Source organism: Zootermopsis nevadensis, unplaced genomic scaffold, assembly GCF_977971745.1.
Source record: "Zootermopsis nevadensis isolate Lab colony 2312 unplaced genomic scaffold, Znev_1.0 Znev_ptg000030l, whole genome shotgun sequence".
NCBI lineage: Eukaryota > Metazoa > Arthropoda > Insecta > Blattodea > Termopsidae > Zootermopsis > Zootermopsis nevadensis.
In genome coordinates, this window is record NW_028259162.1 from 20,566,687 (window position 1) to 20,577,647 (window position 10,961).

Genomic DNA, 10,961 nt, shown 5'->3' on the forward strand with positions numbered 1-10,961 from the left:
ATGCACCAATGAAGTGGTGATGCTGCTTGGGCGATATCTTATCGCTTATTTCTTCCCTAGTATTCGTACGTGTTTTCTAGGAATTGCAAATAATTCTCTGCGAAATGCATGACCTTCAGATACGAACAACAGGAAGAGAGATTGTCGATATCTCGACAAACAACTGCGTTACCAACCTTGCGGAAACAAAATCCACAATCCTTCTAGAGAATGGTTTCACGTATTAATCCTTCGTTTTATTTGGAATTTTAAGGAAGCTCTTTTAAATGGTAAGGTTATATGGCGCCGAAAGGCACATTAGTATGAATAATTAATTGGGACGTACGAGGTGCGATCGGAAAGTTTCAAGACTGCGCCTATAAAAACCCGTACACTTATCTCAGGTATTAAATTCATCCATCACCCTCGAAGTAGTTCTCCTGGGAGTGAACACAACGATCCCAGCGCCGCTGCCAAGCCTGGAAGCATCCCTGGAAATCTTTCTTTGTCAGCCTGTCAAGCACCATCTGCGATTCGGCCTGAATCTCTTCTATCGTCTCAAATCTCCTTCCCTTTAGCTGAATTTTCATCTTTGGGAAGAGGAAGAAGTCACACGGAGCTTAGAAAGGAAGTTGGGGTCGGTTCTTGCAAGAAATTTGAGCTCCTGACAAACGAGAAGTCAATTCTGCTTCTGGTCCTCAGACAGGATGCGTCGCATGTGGAGTTCTTCCTTTAGAATCAGCTGACAGATCCCAAAGCCTATCCCAACAATGTCGCACAATTCGTTGATGGTACGACGTCGATCTTCGTAACATTTTCGGGCGTTGTGCTCGAAGATGGTCGTCCAGAACGCTCGTCATCATCGACAGGGGTTCGGCCATTTTTAAAACGTGAATGCCACACAAAAGTTTGTGCACGACCCATTGCGGACTCCCCAAATGCTTGCTTTAGCATTTCATAGGTTTCCGTAGCCGTTTTGGCGAGTCTTTGGCAAAATTTGATGCACACGCCATTCCGAAATCGCAGGAGGGTCGGTGTAATGCACTACCAAAACGCCCGTAACTAAGAAACAAATGCTAATTCGATGATGCCGGCTGGCACACTGATTCACTATGAATGTAGGCCGCACCCCCTAGCGGGAGAAGCTCGTACTACATCCTGTTCGCCCTCTATTGACACAGTCTTGAAACTTTCCGATCGCACCTCGTATGTTGAAAAGAGGCGGTCGGTGTTTTGGGGTTAGGAATGCCACGAAGGTCTCTTTCTAGACGCATATCATAATTTTGACTCCCTTATGTTTGTTTATTGTTGTCCGTCAGTCTGTACGCCTACAATGGGATAATTTAGAATTAACGGACGTTAAAGAAGCTTTGAAATTAGAGTGTTTAGTACAATTCGGTTAACAAATTTTATGTTCCATTAAACTAGACAACACATACGGTGTTGCTCTACTGGTCAGAACATTTGTCCATATTCGGAAGATCAATGGTCGTCTCTATTAATCTTAAAAGGAAATACAACAAAGGCATTATCTGTATAATAATTATAAATAACACGAAGCCAATTACCGAGACGTTGCTTACGTTAAATGTATATCAGTGGTCAATGCCCAGCGTGATACCGAAACAATGAATCAACCACTGTCACAAACGTTTCATTACAAAATAAGAATATTACTTATTATTATTACGTCCGAAGTTTCATCTCACAGACAATTTGTTGGATTTAGATATTATTCAGTATGCGAAGTCCTCCAAGAAGGATACGGTCTTACTGACAAGGATTGCTGAGAATTAAGAAGGTAAAGACAGATGCTGGCCTACGCTGGCGCCTCGCGGCGGAATACTGACGTATCAAGGCCCACTCACTTTGTCACCACAAACATCTCTCACATAATCTATGATGGACAGTAAGTTTGTCTTATCTTTCGAAACACGTGGCTTCAAGTACGTGGACTGTCCTTGCACAAGGCGGACGAAATTTAATAGAATCACCGTCTGGTCAGTATATTTTATGAGATACTCAGTTTTCTTTTACTAAAGTGTGAGTAATCTAGAAGTGACTAAGGAACTCGTAAAATCGCGGAATGTTCAGCACCATCGATACAAAATCCTGCCATTGGATTTTATCTCACTTTGCACAAAATTTTAAGGATCATTTTAATAATTAAATCTAAAACTTCTTGACGATGGTGAAGAGTCAATTGAAGAAAAATTTTCTTTGGATATTATCCATCGTCTAGTAAATATAAAACGTAAAACGACGTTTCGGAGAATCAAATCTAAAACTTCTCGACAATGGTGAAGAGTCAATTGAATAAAAATTTCCTTGGATATTATCCATCGTCTAGTAAATATAAAACGTAAAACGACGTTTCGGAGAATCAAATCTAAAACTTCTCGACAATGGTGAAGAGTCAATTGAATAAAAATTTCCTTGGATATTATCCATCGTCTAGTAAATATAAAACGTAAAACGACGTTTCGGAGAATCAAATCTAAAACTTCTTGACGATGGTGAAGAGTCAATTGAATAAAAATTTCCTTGGATATTATCTATCGTCTAGTAAATATAAAACGTAAAACGACGTTTCGGAGAATCAAATCTAAAACTTCTTGACGATGGTGAAGAGTCAATTGAATAAAAATTTCCTTGAATATTATCCATCGTCTAGTAAATATAAAACGTAAAACGACGTTTCGGAGAATCAAATATAAAACTTCTTGACGATGGTGAAGAGTCAATTGAATAAAAATTTACTTGGATATTATCCATCGTCTAGTAAATATAAAACGTAAAACGACGTTTCGGAGATGGGAAACCTTTTATATTACCGAAGATTTTTGTGAGAACTACGGAACGCACTAAAAAGTTTAAATATTAATATAATGGTACATATGTATTTATGAAAACAAAAAAAGAACAATTCATGGTGAATAATCTTTTATGGAATATATGTTCAAAATAGCCACCGTTCAGTCATTCAACTTGAAAAATATGAACGACTTCGCTCGTGGTCACAGGACAGCACATGTCCTCCGTACTATCATCACACATGAAGAATCAAGGCTGTATTTTTTTGGAAACACTTTTTTTCTTAAGATTACCCAAAGGAAGAATTCGCGGGGGTTTATGTCCGGGCTATTGGGTGGCCATTTCTGTCCAATTCGATGGCGAGCAGGATATCAGTGGCAAATTCATGAACCACTTTATATTTGACGGCAAACCAGGGTGGTATTTTCTTTATATCTACAGTTTCCTTATACGTCTATTTGTATTTTGTCGTCAGATAACTTCAATGGTCATTTCAAAATAATATATGATAGGCAAAAGTAACATTTGAATATTCAAGGGCATTTGAGTGCAAACAGAGCGAAGTTTCAGAACTGAAGTGTTACACCCAACAATGCAACTGAACGCAGGTCGCAAGACCTTGATTGTAATTCGAAAAAAAAAAATTATGTTTTTACGTAACAACGCGAAACAGTAATAAAGACTCTGGCAGGAAGTGTCAGAACGTCACGAAATTTTAAATTGAATCAGGTAATAATGACGCAGCCTTCATCAGAAGTCATAACAAATGACAGGTAGGAAGGAAAAAGGCATTGTCTCTGTCATCGTTTGAATTTAATGTGAATTAAGGCTTGCCTCTGTTTACGAAATGAATTGCAGAAAATGTCTTCTGGCACCAAGCCTGAACAACTTGAAGGTACGTGTGGGTCGAAATGTAAATTATAGAAGTGCTTCGGATTTTCTGTATGAAAATTTAATTAGGTAAAAGTATGAGAACGTTATTAATTAATTATGCATATGCAATTAAACAGCTTGCAGAAGTAAGACGGTTCTGTAAAAACACACAAAATAATATCGATTTTACGTTCTGGACAACAATAATGAGAAATTAGTAGGCGTTATGGCATGATAAGTCAATATTATTACGAAAGGTTTTTTAACAAATTTTTTTAAACTCAGGTTTTCATATAACAGCTGATAATTGTTCTTCCACATTTAGTAATTATTTAAAGTTGAAAAATAAAATATAGAGAGAAATACTCGTGTTATAACTTTCTTACAATCCAGCCTAACTGCAAAAAAGCCAATAATTAACATTAAATATCTTTTGTATAAGAATAAAATAAATGTGAATATAATTAAAAGTTGCATTAAAGGAAAAAAGTACAATTTCGTCTGCATTTATTTAAAAATAACGTCAGGTTTTATTAAACTTGATTAATCTCAAAAGACGATTTTTCAGGGGTCTAGGCACGATATAGTCTATCGCCCCTGGGAATATTGTACAGAGTACAAAGTACACACGCTGTGATCATTCACTTCAGTAAATAAAGGCACCGACTGAGTATAATTGCAACGGGTTCAATTTGACAATGTTCTGTAAACAATAAATCTCGCTGAAAAGCCAGTCTCATAATACCCTTTTGCATTAAAAACAGCTGCACGTAGCTGCGAAGGTCTGTTAAAAATACAGAGCACAATCTGTGGCGAGAATGCGAACTACACTTAGCCAAACACGTTAGTGGAGCTGAAGAGGACTTTTGTTTTCCCCCACAGCTATTTCGTCAGTGGAATCCGAGGGGTGACTGACGTCATAGCCCTCCGCTTTAACGAGTCGCAATTGTTTCACTACTTCGTGTCGGTTGGTTAGACTTATTTTAAATCTTCGTTCGGAATGTAGAGACTAGATCCTTAGATAAAAGTTAACGATCATAAGAATTACTTTACCCGAACAAAGGGGAGTCTTTCGTTACTTTTAAATTTTGACGAAGATCCACTGATTGGACGCTATATAGTCTGAGCTACATCGTTGAGTTCCACAACCTTCATTAAAACTGAAGGACTATGCTATAGCTAACAATAACTAACGTACATTTCAGATTTAAAATTAATCGTTTAAAACATGTAATATTTACGTACAATTGTGTCATGGCTTCCAGAGAAGTAACACAGGAACGAACATTACGAATAGATTTTAACACTTGTTAATGTGTCGTGATTTCTAGTTGAAATCAATGCACTCCGTGATTGACATTCACCATTTTATTTTACAATACTGTGTGTGAAGACGTTCAGGCAATAGGAAATTATTCTGAATTGTGACACTCAGACACAGGCGAGCAGGCACACAAGAGATGAAGTTTAACAATTCCCCGAAAGAGTGTGCTTCAATTACTACTGCTGCTGCCATCTGTGGAAGAATAACACGAACAATTTGTTACTGCGTAAAGTACGATCAATACAATCAAAGATTGTAATTTCGTCATGTAAAGTGAGAAGAGAACCAAGATTACTTAACGATATTATATTAATTTAAGACGCTATAGGTTAGAATTAATACAAGAGGATAATTACGTATCGTGAGTGAGCATCATCAGTGTCCTGTGTGTAGGTATTATGCCGATTTTCAGCTGTAAAAAACAAACAAACTGGATATTCTCTCATTCAAGACTGGCTATGACGTTGATGAGATAAATCAAAATTAATGTTAGACAAATTTATTGCGAAGTTGTGAACTGGACTGAACCGGATGGTGATATGATCCAATAGCGGAGTTTTTGGCGAAGAATATTTTAGATTAAATAAATGTATGTACATGAAATGTCTTCATACGTATTAACTACTATTGAAAAGTTCGAGAATTTGGCTAATGCATGTAGCACGCAAGGGAGAAATGAAAGGTAGAAAAATGTACTTATAAGACTGGCGGGAAAGAAACCAGGCGCAGATGGGAGGATAATATTAAAATTTATTTAAAAAAAATATAGTACAGAGTGCAGGCTGGATCATGATAGGTCCAGTGGCGTGCTCTTCTGAATACAATAATGCACCTTCGATTTCCATAAAAGGTGGCGAATTTCTTGAATAATGGTCAATTCGAATGGAAGTAAGACATATCGCTGATGTAGCTGTCGTGTTCCGGCAACATCTTACGTAGAAGATCAGTGGATTAAGGATTCGTTCATGCGATAAGAGACCAAGGACTTTGTAGATTGAGTGTCCGTAAAATACGAGGTGCGATCGGAAAGTTTCAAGACTGCGCGTATAAAAACCCGTAAACTTATCTCAGGTATTAAATTCATCCATCACCCTCGAAGTAGTTCCCCTGGGAGTGAACACAACGATCCCAGCGCCGCTGCCAAGTCTGGAAGCATCCCTGGAAATCTTTCTTTGTCAGCCTGTCAAGCACCATCTGCGATTCTGCCTGAATCTCTTGCCAAAGACTCGCCAAAACGGCTACGGAAACCTATGAAATGCTAAAGCAAGCATTTGGGGAGTCCGCAATGGGTCGTGCACAAACTTTTGTGTGGCATTCACGTTTTAAAAATGGCCGAACCTCTGTCGAGCACAACGCCCGAAAATGTTACGAAGATTCGGCAGGCCATTCACGAAGATCGACGTCGTACCATCAACGACTTGTGCGACATTGATGGGATAGGCTATGGGACCTGTCAGCTGATTCTAAAGGAAGAACTCCACATGCGACGCATCCTGTCTGAGGACCAGAAGCAGAATCGACTTTTCGTTTGTCAGGAGCTCAAAGATCTTGCAAGAACCGACCCCAACTTCCTTTCTAAGCTCCGTGTGACTTCTTTATCTTCCCAAAGATGAAAATTCAGCTAAAGGGAAGGAGATTTGAGACGATAGAAGAGATTCAGGCAGAATCGCAGATGGTGCTTGACAGGCTGACAAAGAAAGATTTCCAGGGATGCTTCCAGGCTTGGCAGCGGCGCTGGGATCGTTGTGTTCACTCCCAGGGGAACTACTTCGAGGGTGATGGATGAATTTAATACCTGAGATAAATGTACGGGTTTTTATAGGCGCAGTCTAGAAACTTTCCGATCGCACCTCGTATCAAGGTTTAAATATCGCAGTGCAAATAAACGTGCCAGCGGTTATCAGGCTGTGGATCAGTGGGTTTCGTACACCGGAAAGAACGCGACCTCTGAAGCAGGAAGGAAGATTCCAGTTTACAGACTTAATCTCGGTCAACAATTCTGAAGAATAATGAAGCTGTTATTATAATTATTTCAATGTTTTAATATAGCAGCACAACGTTTATGCCATCATCAAGATGACTTTGTTGGTACTGCTTATGCATTGCTTCAAACATTTTTGATTCAGTAGATCACACGACACTGATGCACAGAATGAGGGATTAGTGTTAAGGACGTTCAAGAAATCAGTAATGATCTAGCATTTAAGACTCTAGACCAGAGTTTTTATGTTGTGCTAGAAAAAAAGATAGAAATTCGTCCCTGTGCTTAATTAAGCACCATGATGTGAAGATTCATGAAGAAATGAAGAGATAGATCCATATAAATTACTAACTAAAACTAACTAACTAGATGACTTACCGAACCCTAAGGTTCATCACCGAATTAACCAAAGCCCTCCACCGGACCAACAAACTCCAGTCTCCTTCAACTCCTATCTCCCATAGATCCCGCCTGAGATTATCCTCCCATCTACGTCTAGGTCTCCCCAGCGGTCTCTTCCCCTCAGGCTTCCCAAATAGTGGACCCAACCAACTAGATGGCTTACGGAACCCCAAGGTTCATCACCGAATTAACCAAAGCCCTCCACCGGACCCTGTCCTGGGCCAACAAAATCCAGTCTCCTTCAACTCCTATCTCCCATAGATACCGCCTGACATTATCCTCCCATCTACGTCTAGGTCTCCCCAGAGATCTCTTCCCCTCAGGCTTCCCAAATAGTGGACCCAACCAACCAGATGGCTTACTGAACCCGAAGGTTCATCACCGAATTAACCAAAGCCCTCCACCGGACCCTGTCCTGGGCCAACAAAATCCAGTCTCCTTCAATTCCTATCTCCCATAGATCCCGCCTGAGATTATCCTCCCATCTACGTCTAGGTCTCCCCAGCGGTCTCTTCCCCTCAGGCTTCCCAAATAGTGGACCCAACCAACTAGATGGCTTACGGAACCCCAAGGTTCATCACCGAATTAACCAAAGCCCTCCACCGGGCCCTGTCCTGGGCCAACAAAATCCAATCTCCTTCAACTCCTATCTCCCATAGATCCCGCCTGCGATTATCCTCCCATCTACGTCTAGGTCTCTCCAGGGGCCTCTTCCCCTCAGGCTTCCCAAATAGTGGACCCAACCAACTAGATGGCTTACGGAACCCCAAGGTTCATCACCGAATTAACCAAAGCCCTCCACCGGACCAACAAACTCCAGTCTCCTTCAACTCTTATCTCCCATAGATCCCGCCTGCGATTATCCTCCCATCTACGTCTAGGTCTCCCCAGAGATCTCTTCCCCTCAGGCTTCCCAAATAGTGGACCCAACCAACCAGATGGCTTATGAAACCCGAAGGTTCATCACCGAATTAACCAAAGCCCTCCACCGGACCAACAAACTCCAGTCTCCTTCAACTCCTATCTCCCATAGATCCCGCCTGAGATTATCCTCCCATTTCCTTCTTGGTCTACCCAATGGTCATTTGCCAGAAGGATTCTCTACCTCTGCTACATGTCCAGCCGATCGGGGCCTCCTAGGTGTCACTCTCTTCACTATCCTAGGTGACCTGTACAATTCACGCAGCCCCTCGTATGCAACATACTAAATTCCCCACTATTTCATCCTTCCTGGGTCCAAATATCTTCCCTGAGCACCTTGTTTTCAACCGCTTGTAATCCACGTTCTTCCTTCAAGGTAAGAGACCATATTTCACAACCATACAAAACATCAGGAGAAATTATTGTTTTATATATTCTGATCTTCAGTGCTTTGGATAGCAAATGAGATGATAACTTTAAAGTAAATTATCGGAGCTATGATGGAGGCAGCAAGGACCTCTGAAACGTCGGTAAACTTGTACGGCACTACACGGGGCAACAACTCAGAAGACAGCGATCTTTATATGCATTAGGTATTTAATTTACTTTGTCATGATAAAATAGCAGATAAAATACAATACAAAATTTACTGGTGGAATATTAAAATCTTTAAGAGGCTGGGCTAAAGTCTGGCATGATCTGTTCTCCACTAAGCAGAATCCCTTGGTAGTTTAAAAAATTATCACTTTTCACAGGGACAGAAGACTCTTTACATTATCCACAAAAGGCAGGGAATATATTGACTAGCTGAGCGACTGTTAGCTTCTCAATAAGGATTTTACTCCACAATCAGTTAGTTAGGTGACTTAACTAAGAATATCGTTATCTTAACATAAGAAACAAAAATTTGCGTACGAAATTCCAAATATCCACTGTGATAAGCAGATAAACGCAAGTTTAACTGAATTTTGACAGCTCCAAATCTGAATCACTGTAAGTGCAGTCAACCAGTTTATGAACAAACGCAGGGAAATTCGAGGGGGGAGCAGTTGGTATCGCTAAACCATTTTCAACTTTTCTCTCTCTCATCCCCCTATCGATATTTTGAGTCTCTAAAAATCGAACGTGGCGATCGAATTGTTAACACTAATGTTTTTGGTTTGAATCTCGGCTGGGACAGTGCCTACCTGACTGAAATTTTTATTTTATTTTCTTAGATCTTGGCATAATGCCTTAAAATAGGCCATGGCCTTCCAATTTTGCTGTTTATTAATCAGCTCATTATACGATGGTATATAATGAGTTACTGACAGCGTTGTTTTAATTAAATCATTGATAAATAAATAAAATCCAAGGGGGCTGATTTAGAAAAGACTTCTCAACCAAAATTTTTATATATTTCCCTCATGTTAGGGTAAGATTAGGGTCGTGCAGATTAAACTACTGTTAATAGGCCTGTAGCTTCCGGAAATATGTAGAATGCATTTTTGAAACGTACAAAACTTTTGTTAAAGTAATTTAAAACAATGAAATTGCAGGTGTGGGAAAAGTTTAATTTATTTATCATTTGCAGAAGGAACTGGTTTACAATTGTAGAAAAGAATATGAGCTTTTGTGTGAGGACAGATTGAATGTAATCATCCGACAATTTGAATCTAAGCAGAATCTGCAAATAAGGTTTCCACCCTTAAAGATAATAATAATAATAATATGTTTAACAAAAATTGGGCGTAACATATTAATTTCATATCAAATCTAAAACTTCTTGACGATGGTGAAGAGTCAATTGAATAAAAATTCTCCGAAACGTCGTTTTACGTTTTATATTTACTAGACGATGGATAATATCCAAGAAAATTTTTATTCAATTGACTCTTCACCATCGTCAAGAAGTTTTAGATTTGATTCTCCGAAACGTCGTTTTACGTTTTATATTTACTAGACGATGGATAATATCCAAGAAAATATTTATTCAATTGACTCTTCACCATCGTCAAGAAGTTTTAGATTTGATTCTCCGAAACGTCGTTTTACGTTTTATATTTACTAGACGATGGATAATATCCAAGAAATTTTTTATTCATATTAATTTCAACTAAAACCGACAAAATATTTATAAATCGATTAGATTAGATTCTTACACTAGTGAGGTAAATGGAATTTTGGTACACGATTATAAGCTTACATTAACTAAATATAATATTAGCAACGCAAGATTTGAATGACTGGAATTCAGTGCAGTAGGAATGAGGTTTTTATGAGTTCAGTCCGGAAGCAAACGTCGATTCATTAACGCAGTTATTATTCCAATTGTCTTCTAACTCAAAAATATTTTCCATTAACGAAGAAACAAATTTTATTAAACACGGAACTTATGTAGTGGAATAGGATTTGAGACTTTCGCGGCGAGTACAATTAATGAAATCTTCTCGGGCAATCAGCCTCGTTAAATGGTTATCGTAGTAAACCGACGTTTCGGGAACCAACTCTGTCCCCATCATCAGGATTCTGATATGACTGGATACTTTACATCAGAATCCTGATGATGGGGACAGAGTTGGTTTCCGAAACGTCAATTTATTACAGTAACCAGTTGACGCGGCTGATTACCCGAGAAGATTTCATTGATTTATGTAGTGGAATATTGGAACGTACCAGCTTAAAACA

At 39.2% G+C, this 10,961-nt stretch overlaps 1 protein-coding gene across 2 annotated transcripts in view; it reads right to left on the reverse strand.

Moving 5' to 3' along the window:
* Nucleotides 1-10,961, reverse strand: part of LOC110828964 (uncharacterized) — a 112,887-nt gene that overhangs the window by 37,073 nt on the left and 64,853 nt on the right. The window contains exon 1 of one of the 2 annotated variants that reach the window (XM_022062203.2): nt 4,912-5,058. The exons of the other annotated variant lie outside the window; for it this stretch is intronic. The gene's annotated coding sequence lies outside the window, so the exon portion shown is untranslated. Of the gene's footprint in view, nt 1-4,911; nt 5,059-10,961 lie in introns of those variants that run through there. 2 annotated transcript variants of the gene reach the window in all.